General features: G+C 49.3%; 1 pseudogene; it reads right to left on the reverse strand.

The window, feature by feature from the left end:
• Positions 1-1,792: 1,792 nt before the first annotated feature.
• Positions 1,793-5,665, reverse strand: LOC148031372 (adenine/guanine permease AZG1 pseudogene; annotated as a pseudogene).
• Positions 5,666-6,093: the final 428 nt, after the last annotated feature.

A 6,093-nucleotide genomic window follows, 5' to 3' on the forward strand; every position in this document is an offset into this window, starting at 1 on the left:
GAGAACACGATATGTACCAATAGATGATCACCATGTCTTTTGAACTTTGACTAGTTCTTGAAGTGCCTCCATTTTTAGAGCTACTCTATGAACACCCAAAAGTTGTGACATTTGAAATAACATATGCATATAATACCAAAATTGTATAGGAATTTTCCAACATTGTAAGATAGTATATTAAAATATTTGAAATAAGTTTCAAGTGAAATTTTATTTTCTACAAAAAATGGATTCTTAAAAGTATATGAAAATTGGTTAAAACATCACTTGGCAACGTTATTTGGAGCTCTTTAAAAAGTTGGTAGTTTTTATCTAATTCCAAATCTCTTAATGGAAATACGTACTATACATATCAAAGCATTTTTCATAAAATTTTTAGCATAATAAAAAAAATTAAAGATGGTTTTGATTAGAAATACTAAATATTTTCGATTTTTTGCAAAATTTGCCTTAAAGTTAAACATAAAAATACACTTTTAGCTTATTTTTTACCCTTTCTATACTATTGTTTGTTGATCACATTTCCTTAAAATTGTTTCTTCTTAATCTTTCTCATTGATGATAAATGAAATTTTTGTAGAGAATCCAAATTGCCTCAAAAGTGGTTTTTTTGCTCAGTGTTAAATTGATAACATAGACTTTTGAAATATAATTTACCTAAGCATGTTTGAACTCTTAGTAGGTTAAGAAAATAATACAACAAAGACTTTAGAAGCCTTAAAGAGATGCCCAAAATGGTTAAAAACCTTTTGTCCCATTAGCTTTTTAAGATTGAAGGCAACTTATTGTAGTGATGGTATAGAACCTGGTTACAAAATGCTATTGTGGTTATGATTCTTGTCGAAGATTGGGGATAACTTCTTTTAGCGATCAATACAAATCTACAAAATACTCTCAAATTTATGTTGTGTGGAACCTTGTGATACAATCTCAAGGGTTCAACATATAAACCCTTACTATCACATTTGTTTAAGGCCTAATTTAAACCCCTTATTTGTTATTTATTATGAATTAAACACACCCTTTTCTATTCAACCTATGAACATCCCCATTAAATGGTACCCTTATGTACGTAAGAAAGTCCAAAAAATGTATCTTAAAAATCCTTTCTACACATGTGCTAGACTCCCCCTCAATCCCTCCCCAAAAGGTTGCAATCGATGGAGTTAAAAAAGTAAATACTTTTTGGCTCAATTAAATGATCTACATTCGCTTCAAAACAACTTAGAGCCCCTCTCCATTCAAGTAAACAAACTTGGATGATGGACTTAGGTACTTTGTAGCTACACCTGCCCATGCAAGTGAAAGAACAAGTAAACCCTCCAGAGTCCACATGCAAATGTGAGAGAAAGAGTTAAAGACATGAACAAGGATGAGGGAGAAACTCGCCTCTCTCTTAGGGAGAGAAGATTGTCACGCATCAACAATAGCCACATCATATTAATTTCCATATGTACATGAAGTATCACCAAATCCAAAGATACTTCATGAACCACACCAAGTTCCTATTATTGCCATGTGTATGCACACCTAACTTTCACTTAATTGACTCGCTTCACTCGTGACTTGCATGTGACTCAACTCTTACCAACTTGATACTACCATAGTACCATGTTAGGCAACTTGGAGATACGCTTTAATGGCTTTGGCTTGATAGGCGGGTTCTCCCTTCGTGGTAGAGAAGCATGTGATCCTTTGAAGTGGCATGTGATAATAGAGTATATAGTGAATGATAAGCAAACGAAATTGGGGTGATGGAAGGATTGAAATGTGCCATGTATATTGCATTGACTTTGGAAAGAATCCGTGGATTCGATACGGCTTGTTATGAATCATGATACATGTTAGGGCAAGGCAACGTCGGTGGGTGGAAAAAGGAAAACGAAGGAAAGCACGGAAGCTAATTAACTGCGGCTGCAAGCTTTCTTAGGTGGGGTGGAGTGTTGGGCATCCCCTCAATCAATCAATCAATCAATTAGGGATGTCCTGTGCATCCTGCATGCCTTCTGTGTGTGTTGGGTTGTTTATCACCGATCAGACATTAATGGCGGGCGGGGGCGGGGGCGGGGGCGCAGGATGGGGGAGGGGGCAGGAGAGGTCGACGTCCGCGGGCTTGATCATGTGCGTCGTCTCGGCGGCCCGCTCGGAGGCGCTGTGGAGGGTCTTGCAGCGGGCGGCGCGAAGGGAGAGGCGGTGGCGTACGCAGCACGCAAGCCAGTCCCACAGGTGCAGCAGCACGTAGGTGGCGAGGCCGGCTAGGAGGCCGTAGGCGACGGAGTAGGTGAGGGGCATGAGGATGATGGTGAGGAAGGCCGGAATGGCGTCCCCCATGCGGTCCCAATGGATCTCCATCACGGGCCGCATCAGCAGCGCGCCCACCACCACCAGCGGCGGGCCGGACGCCCACGGCGGGATCGACGCCAGCACCGGCGTGAAGAAGAGAGCCAAGAAGAAGTACATGGACACTGTCAGCGCCGTCAACCCCGTCCGCCCCCCCTCCCGGATGCCCGTTGACGACTCCCCGTAGACCGTCACCGGCGACGTCCCCAGCGCCGCCCCAGCCATGATGCCCACGGCGTCGCTCATGAAGGCGTAATACTGCCCCTCGAATTGCTCTTTGCTCTTGCCGCCGTCCTCCTCCTCACCGTCCAGCACCGCCCCCGCCAGCTTCGCCAGCGCGTACAGTCCCCCCGTCGTGTCCAGCAGGTCTATGTAGAGGAACGTCAGCAGCGCTGTCCAGAACTCCCCCGTCAGCACGTGCGAGAACGACAGCGCGCCCGCCGTCCCGTGTATCCGCTCCACGTCCATCACCCGCCGGAAGTACCGGAACGCCGCGTCGCCGTCCTCCGTGGACGGGAAGTACGTGAAGGGCGTGCCGCGGAACCACGACGCCACGCTCACCGCCAGGATGCCGTAGATGATGCCGCCGCTCTGCTTCTTGACGAGGGCGTACGCGATGAGGACGAAGCCGCCGGCGCCGAGCCAGAAGGTGGGGCTCTGCATGCGGTGGTTGAGACAGGCGGTGGTGGCGGAGGCGGTGGCGTCGGGGAGGAGGACAAGGGTGCCGTTGGGGAGGGCGGAGACGGGCGCCAGCGGGGCGCGCGAAGAGGCCGGGCAGGCCGCCAGCGTGATGAGCGTGGAGGGGCTGAAGCCCACCAGGCCCAGGCCCTCCGCGGACTGCAGCCCGATGAAGGCCAGGAACAGACCGATGCCCACCGTGGTGGCGAGGCGCAGCGGGTGCGGAATGAGGCGCGCCAGGCGGGCGCGCAGGCCCACGGCGGCGATCACCAGGAAGAGCGCGCCCTCCATGAAGACGGCCGCCAGGGCCGCGCCGTAGGGGAGGGTCCCCGAGCCGTGGTAGCCCACGAGCGTGTAGGCGAAGTAGGCGTTCATGCCCATGCCAGGGGCTAGGGCCAGGGGGAGGTTGGCCCACAGGCCCATGACGGCGGAGCCCACGAGGGAGGCGGCCGCCGTGGCCACCACCAGGTCCTTGCGGGTGCGCTGCAGGCAGGTCTGGTAGCCGCGGTTCACCGGGTAGAACTTGCACTCGGGGCCCGGCTGGATGAGCAGGGGCGACGGCGGCGCCGCCACGGCGGAGCTGGCGTTGTGTGTGAAGCCGCACGTGGTGGTGCCGTCCGCGCACACGGGCCGGCAGTCGGCGACGCTGCAGGGGCCGCCGGAATCGGCGATGATGCTGGCGTTGGCAGCCAGGATGTAGGCCATTGTGAGGAAGGTGGCGGTCCCGGCGCGGAGCTCCTGCGTGAAGGTGCTTCCTCGCTGACCCACCTTGAATCGCCGCCCGATGGCACTCCTCTCCACGCGCTGGTTCAGCCTCTCTATCCACTCACCCCATCTATTTCTCACCTGCACCAGCATCTCTCTCTCTCTCTCTCAGTGGACCAATTCGTATACTGTCACAGCTAGCGCCGCAATATATCCCTCCTTTCTCTGCACCTTGCTTTCACTTCTTCCTTCCTTCCTCAGCTGTATCCACACTCAGCTCGCTCAGTACAGCTGCCCTATATATACCTCCAGATTCTCCACCACCACCTCCCGAGACCACCCACCTTTGCCGCTCCCACACGCTTGATCTTAGCCTCCCTAGAAAATCGAGACCCTTCTATCTTTCTTTTGCTTTCCTTTACAACATCTCCCTTGTGTGGAAGCTGTAATCCCGAATCATCCTCATATCCTCATCCTCATACTTTATCATACGTTCCTTGCCCCAACCGGATTGGACTGTATTTCTGTCGTCGCTTCAAAATTCCAACCCTTTTGAAGTAGCTCAAATTAAGCACATTTCCGAATCTCATCAAACATCTATCTATATCTAAATGTTTGCACTCCCAGAAACAAGGGATTTGAATGGGGGGGTTGTAATAATCAGATCAAACTGTACTATGTGAGGCTTTCTTCTATGACGCGATTCCCTGGTTAGGACATCCCAAGCGCTGGACTCGAGGCATCTGATGTGATGAATGTCATCAGTACCAGCGCGCTTTCACACAGATATGCTAGTACAGAGCCCCAGGCACTGTTCAGTTTGTCTTACCTTGGTTCTATCATAAAATTGCCCAGGTGTGTCGATTATATAAATAAAGTGGGTTGCGTAAAGGCTCCCCTATCTTAGGGGCCGAATCAATTCTAATTTCTCACGCTCCAGGAAACGCTAGCGGTAGCAGCTAGCCAGCACACAACCTAGTAACCTACAAACCAAAGCCAAACGACAGACAGGTAACGACTGGTAAAGTCGGGCGGTTAATCTACAATTAACACGAGCAATTTTAGATCGTATCCCCCCCGAGATCGATGATACGCATGCAAAGATATCGCCGTTTAGTAGCAGTACACCAGCACTGTACAAATATTGCAATGATCATGAGGATGCGGCCGGCTAATATTGTAGAAAAAGAGAACAAGTCAGGTATGAAACGCCCCCCCACCCCACCCCCGACTTCCCGTCGTCCGGCCTCCGGGGTCATCGATCTGTGGGAAGAATACATTTTATGAAGGAATTTTTTTAAACGGAAAATAACATTTAAAAATAGGAGTTGGCGAAGGATGACGTCATGGCCGAGGGATTGCGACGCACTGCAATGATCGTTACCGTGTATGTTTTCCCTTCTACGAAGGTCGAGGCCAGCCAGGGCTCGTTGGCTACCCCCTCGAAACAAAGGTTTAAACAAAACAACACACGGAGAACGCTGAACGAGAGTCTGAGAGAGAGAGAGAGAGAGAGAGAGAGAGAGAATCAGACTCCAGAGCCATCGGACCCCTTCAGCCATCATGACATGAGAGACCTGCGGCGGAGATGATGAGCAAGCCCTGGGTCCTGTCCTGACTCCTGAGAGAGGACAGGATGGAATCTTTGACCACCTCCCTGGCTCTCGAGTCTCCATATAAAGCACGCGAACAATCATTCAATCACTGTTTTAAAGCTTCTCTCGATGAGAGAGAGAGAGAGAGATCAGGCACAGTCTCTGTAGACTGTCACACACACACACACACACACAGGGTGACGCTGGAGAATACATAGGGAAGCTCGCATCACTTCCTTGCAATGAATGGGAACGCCCAAAAACCTGTCTCTGTCAACCCCCTTGGTTCGTGAGTGCAATCATCTCCTCCCTGACTATCCCTATTAGCTTCATTAGAGAACCTGGTAGAGTAGCAGAAGCAGTTTCAAGTTTCAACTTATAGTTTTGAAGGCGTCTTTAATCAAATTTCATGTACGAGTCACTTTCTTTTCTTTTTTGTTTTGGGAAAGTGACGGAATTTTTTCATCTGATTCATTAGCCCCCTGTCATATGCTATCAGACAATCAGCATGGCCATTGCTATGTGTCCATGTACAATCAGTCATACTACAGAAAATTTGAGATATCAGTGATTGACTGCAGATTTGTTAACGGCGTGTCATATGCTTTCAAACCATCAACATGGCCAGGAGTGTGTGTCCATGTACCGTTAGGCATACTACAAAAAATTGGGTGATTAGAAACAAGCATTTGGTTAGCAAAAAGATAATGGCTTGTAAGTTTGGGAGGGGGACCTTTTGACAAAACATAGAATCTTTATTTTTTTAATGAAGGTA

The sequence above is a fragment of the Lygodium microphyllum genome, chromosome 9, assembly GCF_053477565.2.
Source record: "Lygodium microphyllum isolate KBCC chromosome 9, Lygodium_microphyllum_v1.1.10, whole genome shotgun sequence".
In the NCBI taxonomy this organism is placed as follows: Eukaryota; Viridiplantae; Streptophyta; class Polypodiopsida; order Schizaeales; family Lygodiaceae; genus Lygodium; species Lygodium microphyllum.